Source organism: Kogia breviceps, chromosome 17 (genome assembly GCF_026419965.1).
Source record: "Kogia breviceps isolate mKogBre1 chromosome 17, mKogBre1 haplotype 1, whole genome shotgun sequence".
Lineage (NCBI taxonomy): Eukaryota > Metazoa > Chordata > Mammalia > Artiodactyla > Physeteridae > Kogia > Kogia breviceps.
In genome coordinates this window covers 26,354,130-26,379,095 of record NC_081326.1, presented here as the reverse complement: position 1 = coordinate 26,379,095, position 24,966 = coordinate 26,354,130, and the positions used below count along the sequence as shown (strand labels likewise).

Genomic DNA, 24,966 nt, shown 5'->3' with positions numbered 1-24,966 from the left:
AGAGACAGTATCCCTTTCCTGAAAAATGGTGTGCTAAGATTCTGGCCAATTTTCCTGAGATGAGATGATTCTTAGCTTAGTGTATATTACAACTGTCTTCCTTGATTGAAAATGCTCTCATTCCAGCTCCAGGCACATATTCTGGTGGCCTGACATTGCTTGTTCCCAGCATCACACACATCCCATAGAAATAAATGAACAAACTCAACTCCCTGTTTATCCATCCAACATTTGACAAATAATTATTGAGGATCTGTTAAGGATAGTGGAAGATTCCTAGCATCCTAGCATCTAGTGGAGAGACAAGTATAAACATAACCAAAGTTTGACTATGAGAAGTGTCATAAGAAAGATACAAAACAGGGCTTCCCTGGTGGCGCACTGGTTAAGAATTCGCCTGCCAATGCAGGGAACATGGGTTTGAGCCCTGGTCCAGGAAGATCCCACATGCCGCAGAGCAACTAAGCCCGTGCGCCACAACTACTGAGCCTGCGCTCTAGAGCCCGCACGCCATGACTAATGAAGCCCGCACGCCTAGATCCCGTGCTCCGCAACAAGAGAAGCCACTGCAATGGGAAGCACAGGCACCGCAATGAAGAGTAGCTCCCGCTCGCTGCAACTAGAGAAAGCCCGCGCGCAGCAACGAAGACCCAATGCAGCCAAAAAACTTGGGAGAGTATGAATTTCATGAAAGACTTCATCAAGGAAATACTTATCATCTGAGATGCACTTTGAATAATAGGTTGGATTTTCACAAATGGATATGTGTGTTTAGGCTGAGAAGCTGGGTGTTTCACATGAAAGAGCTGCACGTGGCAAAGACTGAAGGTGGAGAGAGACACAGAATCAACTTGGGGATAACATATAATCCTCTTAAACTGAAACATAAACAATATGAAGGGAACTAGCAAGACACAAGACTAGAAAAATAGATTTGCACCCCTTGAATGCCAGGCTGTGGTATTCACGTTTTATGCAAAATATTGGGAAGCTGTTGCAATGTAACAGACCAGGAGTGAGCTGATTGGTACTAGGCTTCAGGGCTATTATTCTCACAGGAGGACTTGAGCTGGATTGGTGAGAGGCAGTGACAATGAAAAGGAAGCGGAAGGGAGGAATGCCAGAGGTGTTGTGGAGATAAAATGGACAGCATTCACACGTGGAAGCCTAAGGAAAGGGAGGGAGAATGTGAGAAGTCCAGGCGTGTGGGCTTAGACCCTGACCCTGGGCTTTTGTGGCAACATTAACCGACATACTGGAGGCAGGAGGAGAACGAGAATGATATCATCTGGAGGCAGGAAGAGCTCAGAGTGAGGGCAAGTCATTCAGTTAGTGCTGATCTTTTAGCAGAAAGATCAAGTAGAGAAGTTTTTAGTTAAAGAAGTAACATTTTCATAGCTATGCCTTGCAAGTATGTAAATCTACACTTCTTAAATGATTAACAGATGGAACAGTTGGCAATTCATCACCTGCATGAACAGAAATATTCATTGTGCTGTGCTCCTGTGCATGGCATTCCACCAGGAGCAGGAAAGATATGGGTAAAAGTTAGTGTTTACGGGGAGTGGGAAGTGTAAGCTGGGACAAAGTGAGAGAGTGGCATGGACTTATATATACTACCAAATGTAAAATAGATAGCTAGTGGGAAGCAACCGCATAGCGCAGGGAGATCAGCTCATGCTTTGTGACCACCTAGAGGGGTGGGATAGGGAGGGTGGGAGGGAGAATCAAGAGGGAAGAGATATGGGGATATATGTATACGTATAACTGATTCACTTCGTTATAAAGCAGAAACTAACACACCATTGTAAAGCAATTATACTCTAATAAAGATGTTTTTTTAAAAAGTTAGTGTTTAAATTAACTACTAAGGAATTGGAGTTTCTCCCATTAGTAGTAAAAGTAACAAGGGGAAACCTGAAGCCAAAGTGTTGAAAAAAAAAATGTTCCCTTTACTTTTTCCTTAAACTGTGAGGGGATGAACATGTCACAAAACACCAACCTTGATGACTAAGGAAAGCTGTGTAGACTTAACAGCCCTTATAAAATAAAACTCACATCAAAATCAATCTGACTCACCTTCGTGCTATTGTGCCGCAGGGGAATTAAAGGTGAACAGTGCACATAAATGACTTTATTGATAATCATTTTGCCAAAACATACATTTTCAGCTCTCCTTAACCACTTCCTCTTATGTGTCTATTATTGATATTTTCTTCAAATATCAGCACTGATATTTTCTTCAAAATAATATATGATATGTTATCTGCCTAGAAAATCTGATAGAATCAGTGGGTGACCAATTAGAACCTAGAAAATCCAGTAAGATCACCAGACGAAATAGCAATGTAGAAAAATCTACTCCTTTCTGCTGTATCAACCACAGCCGATTAAAAAATATCCACAGAACAATACTCTATACAGTAGTAATGAAACTATTCCTTTATCATATTATTTCAAGCACCCCTATCCCCACCCCCAACATACCATAACACACACAATTATACCTGCATTTTAGAAAGCAAAATCCCTGGATCATTTTAAGCTCAAGATGAAGCTAATTTCCCTGACTTTCCTTCCCTAAATGTGCCAAGCCCATCATGCCCAGGGCTGAAATTCATCTCTTTTCCCCATTTAGCCACTTTCCTCCTCAATACACCACCACCACCACCAATCTCCGCCACTATTCAATGAATCTTTGAGAAGCTGCTCTCTGTTCCTTAACTGTGGTGGGTTGAATAATGGCCCCCAAAGATGTCCATGTCCTAATCCTCAGAAGCTGTGAATTTGTTACTTTACAGGGACTTTGCAGAAGCAAGTAAATTAATGATCCTGAGATGGGAAGGTTATTCTGAATTATCCAGGTGGGCCTGATATAATCACAAGATTCCTTATAAGAGGGAGGCCGAAGAGCAGAAAAAGAAAAGATGCTAAGCTGCTGGCTTTAAAGATAGGGAAGGGGCCATGAGACACAATATCCTGGCAGTATCTAGAATCTATAAAAGGCAAGGAATCAGATCTCCCCTAGAGCCTCGAGAAGGAATGCAGCCCTGCTAACACCTTGATTTTAGCCCCTAAGACTCATTTCAGACTTCTGACCACATGAACTGTCAAGAGAATAAATTTGCATTGTTTTAAGCTATTAAATTTTGGGTAATTTGTTACAGCAGCAGTAGGAAACTACTATATTACCTCCATGCATCTTTTGCCGTGAACCCCGGACCATGAAGCTGTGGACTGCCTGCTCAGAGTGAGGTAACTTATATGATCAGTGCATAGCTCAGGATGACAGTAGCTGGAGAACCAGTGCTGAGAGCACTGATTCAGAGAAGAAAGGAAGAAGTGAGATCCAAAAAGAGCTCCTAGTAAGGAGCCCCCACTGCATTTCAGACATTGTGCTAAATGCTTTACATATATTACATCTTTGACTTTTTCTCCTTTATTATCTTTTTAAATGTCTTTGAGATATACAGTGCTTGTCTTCTTGAGTATGCGTAGTCTTTGATTGCAGTAAGCTCGTCATCTGATCATTATCTGCGGAAGTCGTAAATTCTAAATTGGGCAATCTTTCCTTCAGAGAGGTCAGTATACAGTGGCTATCACCCCCAACATGGGCCAGTTCAGTTCCCTTGAGAGTCTTGGCTCAGCAGGAGAGTCATGGGTTCAGAGTCCAGTGGCCCAAGCCTCAGAATTGTCATTGGTACCCATTCTAAGGGTGATGTCACGCCTGTCCCTAAGACCCGGTTCTCAATTTAGGGGTTTGTTTAGGAGAGAGTGTGCATTTCCTGAAAGGATCAATTACCTCTTGCATGACCAGAATTTTCTCCAAGAGTGAAATCTCTCCAGGACTGGTAGTTCTGCAAGAGAGAACTCGTGGCAAAGGGAAAGGTGCTATGAAGTTGGGCAAAAGTAGATGGACTTAAAATATATTTAAAAGGAAGAAAATATTAAACCTGCCAGTGTTTTTTTTATAGGTTTTATGAAAGGAAATGCTTAAAAAAGTCTCCCAGAGTTCTTCCTCAGGAAATAGGGAAGATAGTAGTGCCACTTATAGGTGGAATACTGAGAGGAAGCATTGTGGGGGATGAGAGATTCGAGTTACATTTTGGATATGTTTACTTTGCTAGCTTCTGTTTCATTCTAAAAAGAGCTTTAATGTTGAGTGTCCAGGGCAAATTTTTAGTTATGTATGTTTTAGGTAGACAGTGTTATAGTTCAACACCTATACACACTACAGAGTCACATTACCACAAGTCTAGTTACTATCCATCGCCATACAGTTGACCCCTATCACCCGCTTTGCCCACCCTCCAACCCATTTCCCCTCTGGCAACCACTAATCCATTCTCTGTATCTATGAGTTTGTTTTTTGTTTTGTTTTATTTTATTTGTGAAGTTTGTTTTGTTTTGTTTTTAGACTCCACATAGGACTGAAATCATATAGTAATCAATACTTTTCTGTCTTATTTCACTTACCATAATATCTTCAAGGTCCATCCATGTTGTCACAAATGTCAGAATTTCATTCTTCTATATAGCTGAGTAGTATTTCATTGTGTATATATATATATATATATATACCACATCTTCTTTATCCATTCATCCATCGATGGACACTTAGGTTGTTTCCATATCTTGGCTATTGTAAATAATGCTGCAATGAACATAGGTGTATATATCTTTTTGAATTATTGTTTTCATGTTCTTTGGATAAATACCCAGAAGTGAAGTAGCTCAGTCATATGGTAGTTTTATTCTTAATTTTCTGAGGAAACTTCATACTGTTTTCCATAATGACTGTACCAATTTAGAGTCCCATAAACAGTGTACAAGGGTTCCCTTTCCTCCACATCCTCTCCAACATTTGTTATTCCTTGACTTTTTTATAATAGCCATTCTAACAGGTGTGAGGTGACACCTCATTATGGTTTTGATTTGTATTTCCCTGAGAGGAATGTTGAACTTTTCATGTGCCTGTTGGCCATCTCTATAGCTTCTTTGGGAAAAATGTCTTTTCATTTCCTCTGTCCATTTTAAATCAGGTTGTTTTGGGGTTTTTTGTTGAATTGTATGAATCCTTCATATATTTTTGATATTACCACCTTATTGAATACATGATTTGCAAATATCTTCTTGCATTCAGTAGGTTGCCTTTTCATTTTTTTTTACATCTTTATTAGAGTATAATTGCTTTATAATGGTGTGTTAGTTTCTGCTTTATAACACAGTGAAGCAGCTATACATATACATATGTCCCCATATCTCCTCCCTCTTGCGTCTCCCTCCCATCCTCCCTATCCCACCCCTCTAGGTGGTCACAAAGCACCGAGCTGATCTCCCTGTGCTATGTGGCTGCTTCCCACTACCTATTTTACATTTTGTAGTGTATATATGTCCAAGCCACTCTCTCACTTCATCCTAGCTTACCCTTCCCCCCCCCATGTCCTCAAGTCCATTCTCTACGTCTGTGTCTTTATTCCTGTTGGACCCCTAGGTTCTTCAGAACCTTTTTTTTCCCCTTAGATTCCATATATATGTGTTAGCATATGGTATTTGTTTTTCTCTTTCTGACTTAACTTCACTCTATATGACAGACTCTAGGTCCATCCACTTCACTACAAATAACTAAATTTCATTTCTTTGTATGGCTGAGTAATATTCCATTGTATATATGTGTCACATCTTCTTTATCCATTCATCTGTCGATGGACACTTAGATTGCTTCCATGTCCTGGTTATCAAAAAGAGTCATGTACCACAATGTTCACTGTAGCTCTATTTATGATTGCCTTTTCATTTTGATGATGGTTTCCTTCATTGTACAATAGTCTTCTAGTTCTACGTAGTCCCATTTGTTTATTTTGGCTTTTTTCCCCTTGCTTTTGGAGTCAGATCCACAAAAACATAACTAAAACTGATGTCAATGAAGTTACCACTTGTGTTTTCTTTTAGGAATTTGATTGTTTCCAGTCTTACATTCAAGGTTTTAATCCACTTTGAGTTAATGTTTGTGTATGGTGTAAGATAGTGGTCTAGTTTCATTATTTTGCATGTAGCTGTCCGGTTTTCCCAGGACTATTGAAGAGACTGTCCTTTCTCCATTGTATGTTCATTTCTCCTTTGTGTAGATTAATTGTCCATATTAGTTGTCCATGTGTGTTGGATTTATTTTTGGGCTCTCAATTCTGTTCCATGGATCTATATGTCTGCTTTTGGGCCAGTACCATATTATTTTGATTGCTATAGCTTTGTAGTATGATTTGAAATCCGGGAGCTTGATACCTCCAGCTTTGTTCTTCTTTCTCAAGATTGTTTTGGCTATTTGGAGTCTTTTATGTTTTCATACAAATTTTAGAATTGTTTGTTCTTGTTCTGTGAAATATACCACTGGCATTTTTATAGAGATTGCTTTGGGTAGTATGGGCATTTTAGCCATATTAATTTTTCTTATCCATGAGCACAGAATATCTTTGCATTTTCTGATATCTTCTTTAATTTCTTTCATCAGTGTCTAATAGTTTTTAATGTACCAGTCTTTAATCTCCTTGGTTAAATTTATTCCTAGATATTCTATTCTTTTTGTTACAATTGTATGTGGGATTATTTTCTTAATTTCTCTTTCTGTTAGTTCATTATTAATGTACAGAAACCCTACAGATTTCTGTATATTGATTGTGTATCCTGCAACTTTACTGAATTCATTATTAGTCCTAAGAATTTTTTGGTGAAGTCTTTACAGTTTTTCTATATATGGTATCATGTCATCTGCAAATAGTGAGAGTTTTGCTTCTTCCTTTCTGATTTGGATGCCTTTTATTTCTAGCCTAATTGCTGTGGCTAGGACTTCCAATACTATTTTGAATAACAGTGGCAAGGGTGGGATTTTTTTTTTCTTGTCCCTGATCTTAAAAGGAAAAGCTTTCAGCTTTTTGCTGTTGAATATGATGTTTTCTGTGGGTTTGTCATATATGGCCTTTATTATGTTGAGTTATGGTCCCTCTATACCCACTTTGTTGAGAGTTTTTATCATAAATAGCTGATAAATTTTGTCAAAAGTTTTCTCTGCATCTATTGAGATAATAGTATAATTTTCATTCTTCGTTTTGTTAGTGTCATGTATCACGTTTGATTGGTTTGAGAATGTTGAACCATCTTTGCATCTGTGGAATAAATTCCAGTCATTCATGGTGTATGATCCTTTTAATGTATTGAATTCAGTTTGCTAATATTTTATTGAGGATTTTTGCATTGATGCTTATCAAGAATATTGGTCTGTAATTTTCTTTTTCTGTGTTGTCCTTGTCTGCTTTTGGTAATAGGGTAATGCTGGTTTTGTAAAATGTGTTTGGAAGTTTTCCTTCATCTTCAATTTTTTGGAAGAGTTTGAGGATAGGTCTTAAATCTTCTTTGAATGTTTTGTAGAATTTGCCAGTGAAAATTCTGGTTCTGGTCTTTTATTTGTTGTGTGCTTTTTGATTACCATTTCAATCTCCTGATTAGTAATTGGTCAATTTAGATTTTCTATTCCTTCATGGTCCAGTCCTGGAAGACCATATGTTTCTGGAAATTTATCTATTTCTTTTAGGTTGTACAATTTGTTAGCATATAATTGTTCATAGTAGTCTATTCTGTGGTATCAGTTGTAACTTCTCTTTTATTTCTGGTTTTATTTGAGCCCTCTCTTCTTTTCTTGATTTAGTTTTATTGATCTTTTCTATTGTAGTTTTGGCCTCTATTTCACTTATTCCTCTTTGACATTTATTATTTTCTTCCTTATACTAATTTTGGTCTTTGTTCTTTTTCCAGTTCCTTTAGGTATAAAGTCAGATCATTTATTTGGGAATTTTATTTGTTTGTTTCTTGAGGTAGCCTGTATTGCTATGAACTTCCCTCTCAGAACCACTTTGTTCCATCCCTTACATTTTGGTATGTTGTATTTCTGTTCTCATTTCTCTATAGGTATTTTTAAAATTTCTTCCTTGATTTCTTTGACTCACTGGTTATTCAGTAGCATGTTGTCTAATATCCATGTTTTTGTGGTTTTTCCAATTATTTCCCTTGTGATCGATTTCTAGTTTCATACCATTGTGGTTGAAAAAGATGCTTGATGTGACTTTAATTTTCTTGAATTTATTGAGACGTGTTTTGTGGCCTAACATGTGATCTATCCTGGAGAATGTTCCATGTGCACCCATGAAAAATGTGCATTCTTCTGCTTTTGGATGTAATGTTCTATATCTATGTATATCTATTAAGTGCATCTGATAATGTGTTGTTTAAGTCTGCTCTTTCCTTATTGATTTTCTGTCTGGATGGTCTATCCATTGATATAAGTGGGGTGTTAAAGTCTCCTACTATTATTGTAATGGACCCTTTAGGTCCATTAATATCTGCTTTATATATGTTGGTGCTCTATGTTGGCAGCATATGTATTTATAAATGTTATATCTTCTTGCTTATTGACCCTTGTATCATTATGTAATGCTTTTGTTTGTCTTTTATTATAGTCTTTAAAGTCTATTTTGTCTCATATGTGTATAACTACTTTCTTTTATTTCCGTTTGCATGGAATATCTTTTTCTATCCCTTCGCTTTCAGTCTGTGTGTCCTCACTTCTGAAGTGAGTCTCTTGTAGGCAGCATAAAGATGGGTTTTGTTTTTTTATGTATTCATCCATTCTGTGTCTTTTGATTGGAGAACTTGTTCCATTTACATTTAGAGTGATTATTGACAGGTATGTACTTATTGCAATTTTGTTCACTGTTTTCTGACTGTTTTGTGGTACCTCTCTGTTTCTTTCTGCTTCTCTTGCTCTCTTCCCTTGTGTCTTGGTAGCTTTCTGCAGTGTTATGTTTAGATTCCTTTTTCATTTCCTTTTGAGTGTTTACTATAAGATTTTTCCCTGTAGTCAACCATGAGGCTCACATATAACATCTTATGTAAATAGTTTGTAGCAACTTAAATTTGAATACATTCCAAAGCTTTATCTTTCCCTCCTGTTATACTTTTGATGATACATTTTACATCTTTTTATTTTATGTACCTCTTAGCTAATTCTTGTAATTTTAGTCAATTTTACTAGTTTGTTCTTTAACTTGTATGCCTGCTTTATAAGTGATTGATCCACTACCTTTATTTTATATTTACCCTTTCCAGTGAGATTTTTACTTTCATACATTTTCTTCTTATTAATTAGTACCATTTCTTTCAGCTTAAAGAGCCCCTTTTAACATTGTTGGGCCAATATAGTGGTGGTGAACTCCCTTAGCTTTTGTTTGTCTGAGAAACTCTTAAACTTTCCTTCAGTTATGAGTGATAACCTTGCTGGGTAGAGAATTCTTGACTTGAAAGATGTTTTTTTTTCCTTTTAGCACTTTGAATATGTCATGCTACTGTCTCTGACTTGTAAGCTTTCTGCTGAAAAATCTGCTGATAGCCTTACAGGGTTTCCTGTGTATATAACAAGTTGTTTTTCTCTTGCTGCTTTTAGGATTATCTCTTTATACTTCACTTTTACCATTTTAATTATAATGTGTCTTGGTGTGTGTCTCTTTGAATTAATCACATTTGAAACTCTCTGGGCTGCTTGGGCCTGAATGTCTGTTTCCTTTACAGATTAAGGAAGTTTTCAGCCACTATATCTTCAAATAATTTTTCTTCTTTCTTGTCCTTCAGGGACCCCTTACAATGTGAAGTTTATTCTGTTTGATGTTGTCCCAAAGGTCCCTTAAAGTATCTTCACTATTTTAAATTCTGTTTTCGTTTTGCTGCTCTGTCTGGATGAGTTCCATTGCTTTGTCTTCCAGATCATTGATTCATTCCTCTATTTTATCCAATCTGCTGTTGAACCCCTCTGGTGTATTTTTCAGTTCAGTTATAACTTGTTTGGCATTTTCTTATATCTTCTTTCTCTTTGTTGAAGTTCTCACTGTGTTGTCCATTCATTTCCCAAGTTCAGTGAGCATCTTTATGACCAATTACTTTTAAAATTTTACCAGGTAGATTGCTTATCTATGTTTTCTTTAGATCATTTTCTGAGGTTTTGTCTTGTTGTTTGATAGGAACATATTTCTGTGTCTCCTCATTTTGTTTAATTCTCTGTTTTTGTTTTTATGTACTGGGTAAATCTGCTGTCTCTCCCAGTCTTAAAGGAGTATACTTATGTAGGATATGTCCTGTGAGGCTCAGAAGTGCACTCCCAAATGGCAACCAGAGCCAGATTCTCAGGTGATGTCTCCTATGTGGGCTGCATACACTCTCCTGTTGTGGTAGGGCTGCAGCTGCTGCTGCAGTGCACTGGTGGGCAGGGGTAGCCCCTGGAATGTCTCTGGAACCCAGCCATGGCAGCTGCTGGGCATTGGTGGGAAGAGCTGGACCTCAGAACTGCTATGGGGCCTGGCCATGGATGCTGCCAGGTGCTGGTGGGCATTGTTATTGCCCAATTAGCTGTAAGTCCTGGCTAGGTTGCAGGGGTGAGCCAGGCTCTCTGCAGGTGTGTCCACTGGGACTAACAGGTTAGATGGAGATTTCCAAAATGCCACCTGTGCTGGCATTAACAAGGTGGCTCCTGCCAGTGTCTCAGTCCCCAGAGAGAGCATTCCAACTGGCCCCTGCCTCTCCAGCAGATACTTCCATGTTAGTAAGTGGATCCCCTTTACCTATGGTCCATGCAATTTTCAACCTAATGCTTTTGTGCTGGTTTAGGGGTCAAGTCTGTGTGCAAGACCTTTAAGAGTGAGTTTCCCATTCCCTGTAGTTTTAATAGTTTTCCTGGATTTCCCATTGATTTTCAAAGCCAGGTGTTTTGGAAGCTCATCTCTTCTGTGCAGGATCTAAGGGTTGGGATGCCTGATGTGGAGCTCAAATCTCTTGCTTCTCAGGGAAAATAATCTTACCTTTGTGATCCTTCCTGATTGTGGATCACCAAGGCTGGGATATGGTTTTTTCCTCAGCATGACCATATCTCAGTTTTTCCTACCTATCTCAATGATACACTTTTACCCTTTGTTGTGGAGACTCTGTTCATCCACTTTTCATGTCCCTTTCAGAGGGAATTATTCCATATGTAGTTGCAGATTTGTTGTGTCTTTGGGAGAAGATGAGTTCAGGATCTTTGTAGACCACCATCTTGAACCCACCTCCTGGGCCATTTTTGATATTTAATTTTCACCTGATAGGTGGTCAAGTAAAGGTGAGTAGTGTCTTTAAAACACATGTATGCCTATTTTCATGGGATGCTGGTATTTCAATTTATAAATAAAATCTGATTGGCTTAATTTTCTATTTAATATATGAAAATGTGACTATTTCATGCATATAGGGTTACAGGCAATAAAAAAATACCTATAAAATCTCATATTTTTTTATTTTCCTGGAAGGGTTTATGGGAAAAGGACTATGTAATTTGTTCTCAAAGACTGGGTGACAAAAATTTAATGGAGCTTAAACTGTTCTTTCTGTATCTTTATGTCTTTTGTTTTTTAATTTCTTCCATTTAACCAAATGCTACAACCAAGAAACATAATCTGACTGGAACATTACCACAAGCTCTCTGTGTTCCTCCAAGGAATTTGGTCTCCTCATTGGTATGTCATATATAACACCAGTAAATGGTTTTTTTTAGCCAGTTGTGCTTACTTTAGGGCTCAGTTTTCAGAGAATCTGGGTATTCCAGAATAACTGAAGGAGGCCAGTGTTCATCATGGGCCATGGTAAAATGAGCTTTATTATAACTTTCACTAAGTTGTCAACTAGATGTAAAGTAACACTGCAAGCAGCTTCCACTGGGTTCTTGCAAAGAAGAAGAGAAAAGATAATAACCTTCAACAAAATTGGTCTTCTGTTTCTCCAGCATCCCTTTCTGCCTCACTTTTATCTCTATGTCAGCCTTTTTTTTAGTTTGAGGCCCTTTGTTTTTCTCCTTTCAAACCCTCTCTACCAATTAAAATTAAAATTCAAAAGGTCCTGATGTTATCATTTGTATTTGGTCAAACCTCATTTTCTTTATGTTAGCTAATCCAGGTTTCTTTACTTTTAAGTATAACTTATATTTCCCTAGGCCTCACCCACCAATCTATAAGGCAAATTAAATCATTGATTTCTTGATCTGACCTGCTAGAAAAAGATTCTCTATACTCCCACCCCCAATCAAAACCTCACCCCATTTTCAACCTTGGAGTCTTTCAGGATGTTTTGTATGTTCAGAGTCAAGTCTGCTCATGTTCCTCCATCTGCCTTCCTGTTATATCCTTACTTACCTCAAAAGCAATTTGAAAGACATGCCATCCCACTACCTTGGCTGCTGAAAACCTTTGTGGGAATGCTACATCCCTGACTAGGGTAAAATCCATGCATTTTTTTCCCCAACTGCACTACTTCAAGGTATCAAGTTACAGTTTACTTCTTTCAGTTCCCACTGTGTTCAAGGTACTATGTGGTATTTTGTGAACAAATGGGTCGAGTGTCACCCAGGTTGTTGCAATTTGTCAACTGGGCCCTTAAACAATTTTGCTTTGGCCTCTGATCCTTCAAAATCCATTTTAAAGACAGTTCCTTTGGCTTTTACCTGCCATTTTGCTTTTTTTTTTAAGGAAATAAGAACTTATTGATACAATTAAATCCTTTAGTCCACACCTCTTGATCTCTTTCTATTTTTTCCTTCCTAGAGGTGACCATGATCACCTGAAATTCATGGTTACTTTCCTCAATTATATTGTTTGTTATTAATACATAGCATAAATCCATAAATAATATTTTGCATTGTTATGTATACTTTACATTTTATGTAATTGGTATTATACTATATCGATTGTTATCCAATTTAACTTTTTTTTTGCTTAGTTTGCTTACATTTTTTAGATTTATCTGTGTTGATGCATATAGTTCTGTTTATACTCCATTGTAGGGCAATGTCACAATGTATTTGTCCATTTCTCTGTTGGATGATATTTGTTTCCAGCCTTTAGCTATTAACTACTGCAAAAAAAGTCTTAATATTTTTTTTTTCCTTCTAAAGGAATTTGAAGCAATTGTAGTGTGGAAAACTTAGAATAAGGAGGTATTCTTCAGAGACTGTGGTTATAGCTGTCACTGAAGGTACTTGGGGTGGGGTATAGTTTGGGAAAAAGGCAGTAAGAAGAAAGAGTTGCTCTCCTGGAATATTCCTTCCTTTTCTCTTATGTTCTCCCTGATTCTAACAATGTTTGCCTCTCCTCTATCTGCCACTAAGGTTCTCATATATTACCAATGCACATCCCATCTAATCTCTTATAGTAGAAATAGTCTGCTTTTGGAATTTCTACCTCTATGAAAGTTTAAACAAAGTGGTATAACCCAACTAAACTTTATTTTTCTGATCCGTAAAAATTAAAATGATATTAATGACTTAAGAGTGTTATTGTGAGGAAAGAAAGGTAATATCTTGGGCCTTATGACAGACTGGACTATTCTCAAAGATAGCTGGAGTAGATCCCCTCCTGTTGAATCTGTGGGGCTCTGTGACTTAGGGCCTCTTAACATGATTTCTCCAGCAGAGGATCAACTTTCTAAATGGAGGCTCAGGCCTCCAAGAGATTATTTCTGAAGAAAGAAATGAGAGGTGTCAGTCTCGAGGCCTGAGCCTGGAAATCGGTAGAGTCTCTTTCACCATATTCCATTAGTCAAAGCATCAATAGATAACTGGAATAGCCCCCTAAATTATTTCTTCAATCATAAATTCTTTCTTTCTTTCAAACTTATTAATAATTTCCCATCGCATTTAATATAAAATAACTTTACATGTTTAAGGCTCTGAATGATTGTTTCCCTGTCTACTTCTCTACACTCATTTCATAACACTTTTCTCTGCTCACTATGCTTCAGCTTTGGTCCAGTTCTTTTGCAGGTAACAGACCACCCAAAAACTCCGTGGTTTAAAGCAACTATTTTTTATCTCACATTTCTGTGGTGTGGGAGTTCAGGGGATTAGGAGGGTTGTTCTTCTGGTTTTGTCACTCATGCATCTGTATTTAACCAGAGTATCAGCAGGAAGCAAAGTTCAACTGGGACTCTGGGATGACGGGGCTTTTCTCTCCAAGTGGTATTTCCATTTGAAGGAGGCAAGACCAGACAGGGCTCTCTCTCATGGCTCATCTGTGTTCTGAATAAGCACTTATCAAACTTATGTTGTTCATGGATGTCCCATTGGCCAGAGAAGTCATGTGGCCAAGCCCAAAGTCAATGTAGGAGAGAGCTTCATAAGAGCATGGATGCCAGGAGGCAAGATTCATTGAGGGCCATTAATGTGACAAGACCCAAAGGCCTGATTTCATTTCCTAGAATACACCAAGTTCTTTTCTACTTTAGGGTCTTTCCATAATTTCTTTTTCTAGGCATTCAACAAATATTTAGATACTCACAGGTACTAGACAAAGTGCTCAGGGATCTTATGAGGTTTTACTTCTAAAGAGGGGAGACACACAGTAAGCAAGTGCAATGACAAACAAGATAATTTTAGATGGTGATAAGAGCTCTGAAGAAATAAATCAGGGTAGTGAGTAGAAAGTGACTGGCAAAAGTCGAGAAATTAAGTTTAGCAAGGTCAGGAAGATCTGAGAGGATGGCACTGAATCTGAAATCTGAATGATGAGAAGGAGCCAGCGACAGGACATTACAGGCAAGGAGTATTCCAAGCAGAAGAAACAGCTCCTGTAACACCACCACTACCCTCCCTGGCCACCTCCTGACTTCCTCTTTACACAGCTGGTGCCTTCTCATCTCAGCTCGAAGATCACTATTTTCAATAGGCTTTCTCTGTCTGCCTAAAGTATCCTATTCTTGCCCTCACTACTCCCTACCCAGTTTACTCAAAGAATTTACAATTTTCAGTAATTTGCTTGTTGTTTACTTATTTATTATAAGTCCCCAGTAAGCTATAATACCCATATAAAATAGGGTCATGTCCCAACATTTCTTGAATATTTTCATAGAACAATGATTATTCAGCATTCAAAAATAATTGCTAAATGAATAAATAAATGAATTAACTTAGTTAGTCCCAGTCTGAAAGTGTGACCAAAAATGCCTAGAGTGGGACATCTTCATATGTCTGATTCCTGATGGATACAGACTACTGTTACCCTTCTTGTTCCAGGTTGGTTTGGGACTATCCACTTTCTGGGGATTTCATTTTCAGAAGCTCTTTGGAATATCCAAGACTCTGAACTTAGGTCAGCATTGCTCTGTCTACCCTAACAGGTTTCCATAAATTTAAATTCCAGAAAGGAAGCTTTGGGGTATTGATCCTTATTCCTTAAAGAACTCTCCTGGGATACTTAAACTAAATTCCTACCTCTCTCTCCTGCTACTTTCAAATTCTTCATGAAAAATAAAAGATTTTAATTCTATTTCATTAGACTCCACCTCCATAAACAATGATAACAGCTGTCAATCATCCTAGTTTGCTTACCAGGTACCAGATACTTGAAACATAATTTAGCCCTTACTACAGTCCTGCAAGGTAGGAACTCTTTTCCTCATTTTTCATTTGAGGTAACAGAGACTTACAGAGGACAAGAAACTTCCACAGTGTTACCTAAGGATTAAATGGTAGAGCAGGTATTTAGACCCTTGAGTCTAGATCTGACTGTTTTCCTACCACCCACATTGCCATTGTGTTGACCCACTCAACATAGGAGAGGGAAATACAGGTCCACTATGACTTGCTTCTGACCCTGAAATCCCAAACTTTCTGAAAACCAAGTTTTTCTGCAAACATCTGACCCGACTTGACCTGAACTCATTTGTGAACAAAACTTGACCTGAACTGATATGAAGCTAATTATGGTCCTTATTTATTCCACTTATTATGACTGCTTATACATTTTGCTATAAAAATAGTAATGTGTTAAATTACAGGGTGCTCCACCAGGCATCACTAAGAACATAACTTATATAATATTTGCATTGTAATGCTCTTATAAGATCTGAAACATTCTACGGTCTGAAGCACATGTGGTCCCAAGTGTTTCAGATGAGCAACTGGTAATCTGTTATATTTGTGAATGACTCTATAGTCCTCAAAGCTTTTTCAAAGTTGAAGTAATTTTATATTATTTTCCTGTCATGCACAAAGAGGAATTTAGGGAATTTTCTAATGTGCCTTATCTTTTTGCTTTCTTTAAAGTAACTTCATTCTGTGATTCCAAGGTATTAGCTGTACTTGATCCCAAGAGAAGTTTGGGGTTATTTGTTCAAGCGAAAAGACATTTAATTTTAAAATTAAATAACATGTTAAGGGGGAAATGTGAGGGCCAAAAAAGTATACCGAGAATACTATCTGTATTTTTTGAAAGAGAAAATATATGCGGTTATTTTCATGTATATGCATCAACTAGAAGAGTATGAGCAAAATAGATAGCTTTGTTTCTCTCTGGGATGATGGGAGGGAGATTTTTTTATTTTGTACCCTTTCATAAGTTTAGAACAAAATGAACTTATTATCCATTCAAAAATTAAAGTCATAAATAAATATATCCATGAATGATTTTTTGCAATGTGTGAGAGACTCAAGACACAAATGCTACCCAAGTCAGCTGAGTTACAAGTGCACGGCCTGGCATTAGTCATTAGTGTGGCACATAATAAATGGCTCATGTTCTTCTTGCTTTCACCTTTTTCCCATTTAGGCCAGATGTTTTTCCACACATTTTTGACCACTGAAGAGCACACACTGGCCTTTGTTTTTGGCTCATGCCAGGCTGCACTATCCCTCGGTCGCTTAGGTCCCTAGACAGTATTCTTCTTTGGCAAGTACTCTCAGCCTCTGGTCTAAGTGGTTATCTGAGCCTGAATTCAACTAATGGTCACAGAACAGGATAGAATAAGAGGATTCTGGATGAGAAGCTGGGCTAAGCTGGCAGGCAGGGGATGGACAGAGAAGGCACATGGGTCCTGAGTTAGGCAGCAGTCCATCTGTGATGGCCAGCCCCAGACAAAGGCAAGGTCAGAGTCCAGGTGGGAGGTCCAGAGAGCAAAGCTTCTCTGGATGGCATCAGATAGAACTGAACCTGGGCATACAAGTGTAGGTTTGACATTCAAGCCAGGCACTAAAAACAGAGTTAAACTTCCAGAAAAGACAGATTCACACATGTTTACTCCAGAATGGAGCTATGACATCCCTTCTGAACTGGTTTTAAGCACTTTTCCTCCTGAGGACAAATCAGAGAGGGGTAGGAATCTGTAAGTGTTACTTGTAGTGAATGTGATTCTCTCCCCTCCCACATGCAGTGCTGTCCAGCCCAATTTTATACTCTAAGGAGTGATGGATCACTGAGATCCCAAAAAACTTTCACTGTCCATTGCCTGGAGTTGGGTTGAATGATCTGGGGGCAGCCCTGATGGTTAAGGAGGCAGGCTGGTGACCTTAATGGAAGTGTGTGAGTAATTGTGAGTCATGAAATCAATCCATAGCTCATTTCAACAACCATAAGTTGTGGTGCCCGACTGCCGTGGTACCATTTGTCTTATGCTTTGTTCATATTATGATGAGGGGATTAAGTTGTACTCAATTTAGCTTTCTCTAGACACTGCAATTCAAGTCTTCGGTGAGTAGCTGCATTTCAATCCTACTAAATTTAATAGATTTAAATATTTTTTCAGGTGCATGCATTTATCATCAATCTTTGCATTGGCTCAAGCAGCCTTACCTGTAACAAAAATAACATATCTCTACCTTACCTCTAGGTTCTCTGAAGTGGTAGTGGAAAGAATTGGATTTTCAAGCTCACGTTGGAAGAGGCAAGTAGGAAGGAGAATGAAAGCAGATCGTAAATCAGTTGGTTTAGGCAGGACACCTGCCCCGTCAGTCTCAGCTACATCCAAATGGAAAAATGGGTGATCTAGGATTACCCTCGCGCAATGCCAATGGCCAAGGCACTGAAAGGTCACATCTATTATGGTTGGCGTTTCTCTCCCCACTGGGCAGTTTTTTGAGTGGATGTCATACTCATCTCATACAGAAGGCATGTTCAGCATGCCAGAACATTGCTGCTAATATTTGATCTAATAAAAGTCACCCTATCTTTCCTTCAAGCTTTATGATATTTAACGGCTGCTAAATGATGATTTCCTTTCTTCCTCACCACTCCAACTTTATGTTTTAATGACTTGAATCCTTAAGCAGAGTTTTATTTGCCACCTCTTATTTTAAACTTAGCATGATTCTTTTAAAAATGTAGTAACCAAAAGAAATGGCACAGTCAGCCTTATTTCCAGGAGTGATTTTATGTTAATAGTTCATGCTCCTTTGAAAGGAGCCACTGGCCTTTACTAATAATATCATGCTCACCAGCAAACAACTTGGCACTATATTTGTAGTATCAGAAGTTGGGGGAGGACTAGAAATACAATATTAGCCAAAAAACAAAATTAGGATTGAAAACTGTAGCAACAGCTGGTGCCAGCTGCAAGCAACCGCACAGTTGAATACTGTCCAACTCTGAGGGGGATCTCTGAGCACTCTTGGAGCCAGCAACAGGAGCAACAAAAGACCACGTTGTAAGAACGTCATATGTAAAGCCAGCTAGCTAGCACCCCCAGAAATTACCAACAGGAGGAACTGATAACATTGCCAGGAATTCATCTTCCCCAGATCAAATCACTGCATAAAATCAGCCCTATTTGTTCTAGGAAGTTTATGCTAGAACTTCCTAGCTTATGAGCATAAACTCCATTCTAACTGGAGCTTCATTCTTAGCCACTAAGGCCCTTAAGGAGTCCTTTGGACTCTGTGGGTCTCCATTTTAAAAGCATTACTGACATGAACCTGGGAAGTGTTTTTCCTGGAGTTCTTTCTCACCATACTGATTCCAGCTGCCTCCTGGGTGATGACAGAAAACTAAGGCACTAACCTACATGTCATTGCTTAATTTTGTAATCCTCAGGCAGTTGCACAAAAGTTGTGTGGAGCTTTTGCTCCCACAGTCTGGGACAGTCTTAAAGGATTTAGGATTGTTACTGAACTACCTAACTATTGCCTATAAAGGAACTCCACCACAGGCCAGATAAGTGAGGTGTAAGGAAACACAGTCAACACCTTTTCACTCTCAACCCTGAAGTTTGGAAACCCAAGGCCTTTCAAGTCACAGTTGAGAATTGTTGCCCAAGTAACCTCTCCAAACTTTTCTGATTCCAGAAAGGAGTCCTAAGAAACTACAGGAAAAGACCCTGCGCACTCTCACTATGAGAGTCAGTGCTAAAGGAAGAGTTATATTTTATCAGAGATCTTCAAGAGTTCTTAATATTCTTCACTTATTTGAAGCCAAGTCTATCTTTGAGATAAGCTAAGTATAAGTTATATATTTAGGTAGCTCTCATTTGCCTAGAGCAACTTTTTTAAAAATTTAAAGAAAAGCAGAGAAAAGTCAGAATAAGGCATATGGCCTTTAGCAACTAAATTACACAAGTAATCTGTTTGCAGGAGACAGGACCTGGAAGGACTTTCATTAAAATCTTGCTATTTAACCTTTAGCAAAAAGAACAATGATTGTTTTTGAAATCTTGTTGTAGGAAATCTAATATAAATTTACTTTTTCTTCCTCCAGCCCTAGAAATATAAGGGAGGAGGATCTATTATGTTCCATCCTGTGCCCTGATCCTTCACCCTAGGACTAGAAGAAATAAAGTAGATATTTGTGGAAATGTAGAGATATATGTTCACGAGCTATACTGCAACCAGGGAGTTGAAGTCATGTGTAGCTTGGTTTCTCTACAGAAATATTAGAAGGGTAGACACTGAAAGAACATCAAGAAGGATGTGTGATAGCTCTGTGGGCCTGGACAGCCTGGCTGTGGAGATGCAAAAACCCACAGCAGCCATCATTCAAGAAAGATGATGGCCCATATAGCACTCTGACCCTTCCCATGGACAAAAACCCAAGCCCTGTCTATGTTGACATCAAGAAGTCTATTTTAAGGAAAATACAAAGACTGTTTGGGAGGTAATAACTAACCATATCACTAAACTCTTTTTTAATAATGAAGTACAAAGTGATGAAAGAAACACTATTTTTAGTTTGATTTTATAATTCGTCACTGGAAAGGATGCTTGAAGACACTGTTCTAACACTTACATCTGACTTTGGGTAAGGAGCCTAACTTTCTCATCTGTGAAAGGCTCTTTCTTCATTTTGAAAGAGAGATACTAACATTTGTTCTACTCAGCTCACAATCTTCTTAAAAGTTATAAGTAAGATCATGTGAGTAAAATTACAGTGAGTAAAAGCCCCTTTCTATGGGCCTGTTCTAGAAGAAAGAGTTTCTTTCTTGAAAAGCATCTATAATCATTCCATCTATTTCTTACCCATTTCTTAGAAAAAACAAAACCAAAAACAAAAACCCTAGGGAGGATTATGTCCCATGGTTTTAAGGCTGATTAGCTAATATACTTCATCAGTGAAAGTCTTGGAAGTTCTGACACAGACCTGTGTCCTCAACTCTCAGGGTCATTTAACTCTCCCATCCATATTAACCACAACCCACACAGTTTTCCATTATTAATAGTACACTCAGTGAAAATATAATAGCTATCTTTTACTGTGCATCTGCTATGCGCCTTTATCTCTAATCCTCATAAAAAAGCAAAACCTTCAAGGTGAGTACGATCATTAACCCACTTCACAATAAAGAAATAGAACGACTCAGAGAAATTAGGTTAGACAGACAAATTTTAGTTAATACTAACACCTGAAAATAGCTGTGACTCTAAAGAAAGTCTTTAGAGACCAATGGAGCTTTGTAGCTATGGCTTCATCCGCATTAGGTGTCCATGTTCACTATTTTATTTTTAACATCTTTATTGGAGTATAATTGCTTTACAATGGTGTGTTAGTTTCTGCTGTATAACAAAGTGAATCACTCTTTTAATATCAGTAAAGGGGTTCTCGGTAATGTACTTCTTCTGTGCACTCTGAGTCATTCTGCAAACTGGTATTTCAATTAGTGGTCTTGCCATTTTTCTTTGGTAGCCCTACTAAGACAGGAATCAGTTAAGAGAGAATTAAAATGGCAACCGATTGCATGCAGCCGTGGATATTTCCACTACTAAAAGGCATTTGGTTATTATGCTTGTCTTCACTTAACCATGTATCCGACTTGAGCATTTGATTCAAACACCCCTGCAGAGCACATCACCACCCTGTTGTTAGCACATTGACCCGACAGATAAAAAAGCATCAAAAAAAAAAAAAAAAGAATGAAAAAAGATTTTCTCCTCTGGAGTCAGGTACCAGTAAAAGCATTAAAGGATTTTTTAAACCTTATGAGGATAAAAACTAGAAAAACAGTAAATATTTTTTCAAGTGACTGTTAATATTTGGTATTCTTCCTAAAAGAGGAAGGCATGTGAGGAAAATGACATTCTTCTTAAAAGAGTGTTTGTAAAAATGTCCAAATGTGTTTGAAAATGTCACCTTGGACTGTTCGTTAAAACAGATTCTCAGGCCTCCTGTGAAGAGATTTTTATTCAGTAGGTGTTACTTCAGTATTAATAATGTGTTTGTTAATATAATCTAATGCTTAATAGGAATGCATAATAGCATCCTTATCAGGACCTAGGATCTTCAGAGGTGACTACTTACCATATCTACAGCTAACTCAACACTGAAAGGTTAATTATTTACTATATAGGACGTTAGAAATAATTTTGTGCTCATGAAATTAGTGGTATCAAGAGTAATAAGTGACTAGAGAAAATTTGCTAGATCCATAGTTCTTATGTGAACAAGATATATGAGTGGACAAGTGCAACACTTGAATGCCACTGATGTAGTATGTAAGTCTAGGCCCCACTGGGCCCCAGTGGACCCAGCTGCCTGAACCAACAACAAAGATCACCAGCCCTGATATCATCAAAGCGTGTTTGAAGTGAGTCCTTCATTCAAGGTGCTGGGTGGTGAGCCTCATTTCCAGCAAGCCCTCCTGAAACTGCAGACAAGTCACATGACTATTTTGTGCCAATTTGCTACTAATGAATGTACAATGGAGGGGGTTTGATCAGAGACTTGCTTTCATTGAAACATATCTTTAGTAATTAGATTGTGAAAGCAGATTCCTATAGCCCCCAGATACGTTTAAAAAGGCTACCAATATTTACCAGCAGAGCTTGATATATGTTAGCAGTCTAAACTGCATCAGGTCATCTCACAAAAGTAAGGGAGTGGATGAGACATGCATGTGCATTTTAATTCACATATATGTGAATCTGAGGCAGGTGATCTACAGATTATACATTAAGAAACACGGGATTAAGAGAAGACATATTCAGTTGCAAATGTGTTTTAGAAATCTAGTCTTTGACCAAAGGGTTTGAGAGCTAACAGAATTATTTGGGGGAGTCAATAGAAAATGTTTTTAAATCTTCAGATAACTTTTAGGTAGATGGACCCCAACAGGGGTTGCATGAAACATCTTAAGATAAGGTGACTGATGTGACTGACCTTCACCTCCCTTAATATTTACATTTGAGAACTTATCTCCTTTCATGTTTACATGTGGGATTTAGTTTAATCTGTGGCAAGCATATGTCTTTTACTCAATTGTTTGAATTCCAGGCCACATGTATCACTCGAACTATTTTATTTTATTTCATGTATTTATACTATGTATTTACCTGAGAGTTAAAATCAAACATTTTTTTGAAGCTGAAGTTAATCATTTACATTTGTGCAGTATTTTAAGGTTTTTTAAGGATTATGCATGTTATTTTCCTTTGAGATGAAAAATATTGCTTAATTATGTCATCTGTTATAGAGGAGCTCATCAATTCCCTAAACATTTACAGGAGATAAGACAAATATTATTTTTTCTGTTTTAAAAATAAATATAAAGATGGTACAATTAATCTGCACAAGTTACCCATTCATCCAGTAGAAAAGACTCCTAACAATTAGCTTAAAAGTGCACAAGCCATAAGAATCTGCTGTATAAAAAAATAAATTAAATTAAATTCAAAAATTTTTTTTAATAAATAATTTTTTTAAAGTGCACAGCCTATATTTTCAGTGTATTTCAGTATATATCGTTCCAACCTGTAATTTCAATACATATGACAATCAACTAGGTATATTTAAAATGTAATGTTTTCAAAAGCAAGAAATTGTAAGAAATTGAATGCCTCTATGCTGTGGATTATAGTTACCTATGTAGAGTTGACTAGGTTAATAAAAAATATTCATTAGTGAATTTTAAAACTGCCTTCAAAAATAAAATGTTCCAAGGCAGGAAATATAAGGTTGAAAGTTTTTCTTTTATTACAGTAATAAAATCCATGAGTTATGGATCTGTGAAATTTCTATGTCAAAAGTTCAAACCACATTTCAAGAGTTAAGTTTTGATACTTACAAAGTGTCAAAAAAGTTGACACTTATAAAGATCAACATTTGCACTCTCCCAGCAATGACTGACAGACACAAATGGGTCACTTCATTCCTCCACTAATACAACTGAGAGAGGAAAGGCTCTTTTTCCTTAGTTCCAAATACGGACATGAGTTCACCTCCAGCAAAACTCATTCACACACCCCTGAGTTCAGACCAGTACGTTTGGGTGGGTGCAGTCCCTGATGAGTGTTTTTTCTTCTAAGTCTTTATAGAAATACAATAATTGAAGTTTAAAATGACCACTTAATTGTTCTCTTTAAAGTATTTATTGAACACCACTGTTTTCCATGCGGTGATTTAAAAAAATAAAATGGTCCATCATTATCGAGATGGTTATAGATATTAAGCAAGTAGACAAATGAATTTAAGGATGCAAAAAAAATTAATAATTTCAGGATGCAACAAATACTATGAAAGAAAGAAGACAGACTGAATTGAGAAGCAGGAGGTATATTAAATTTAGATGTCAGGAAACTTGTCTCTGAGGAGGTGAAATTTGAGCCTGTGTAAAGATCTGGATACAGAGGCATCCAGACAGAGGGGACAGCAAGTGCAAAAGTCCTAAAATGGGAACAAGCTTGGTATGGATGGAGATAAAGACATCCACTAGGAAGAATAAAGTTGGTAAGACATCTTGTTCCAAGTGGAGAGAAAGACCAGTTTGGAAGAAATAATAGCTGTGAAATCCAGATAAATTATCCTGCCATTTAAATTGATTCAGCAGAATTTCCAACTGTCTTACTACAGAAATGTATGAGATAATATAACCATTTTCCATGCCCACTTCTCCACTAGAAATAAGCTTTCTCTTGTCACCCTAAACAATATCAATTCTGGAGAAGCAGGGAAATTAGGGAACAAAGTGAGAGTTATGCCAAATTTAATAAACATGACACTTGAGTTTCACTATGTATACTTCCTTATTTTAGGGAAAATATGGGTCCCAGGGAAGCCACCTATCCTTATGGAATGCTAAGGATTATAGAACTGTATTGCCTTTTGGAATTTCTTTTCAGTGGCATTTAGCAGATCTCTACCATAGTTAGACACAGCACTCTTTCACATTCCTAGTTCCTTCCATACCGAAGAATTATTTTTTAATTATAAATTTAAATTTGAAACTCATCATAATTTACTTGCCTTCATAAGAGTTCATGCTTTCAGTTTTAAAAGATTGAAGAAGGAATCAGAGGAAAATGTTCATTTAAGAGATTAGGAGAAAAAAATTCAAATAACAAATGCTAAATATAATTTAAAATTAGCTAAACATGGTTTTCAAATTTTGTGAAACACTAAGAATATGTCTCTGTTTTTTTGAAAACATTTCAGGGCACTAAAAAATCTTCAACAAAGTTAGTTGATGTTACCCAATAAATAAATGTAATAAGCTATTAAGTAACTTTATGTATTTGTGTATTTATGTATGTATGTATTTATTTTATTTGCCACAGGCCCATGTGGGATCTTAGTTCCCCAACCAGGGATTGAACCCTCAGCCCCTGCATTGGGAGTGCAGAGTCCCAACCAGTGGACTGCCAGGGAAGTCCTATTA

General features: G+C 37.5%; 1 protein-coding gene across 2 annotated transcripts in view; it reads left to right on the top strand.

Annotated features, from left to right (window-relative positions):
- The window catches only part of CA1 (carbonic anhydrase 1), a 47,858-nt gene that overhangs the window by 8,417 nt on the left and 14,475 nt on the right, over positions 1–24,966 (top strand). Inside the window, exon 2 of one of the 2 annotated variants that reach the window (XM_067017013.1) lies at positions 17,722–17,775. The exons of the other annotated variant lie outside the window; for it this stretch is intronic. The gene's annotated coding sequence lies outside the window, so the exon portion shown is untranslated. The remainder of the gene's footprint in view (positions 1–17,721; positions 17,776–24,966) is intronic. 2 annotated transcript variants of the gene reach the window in all.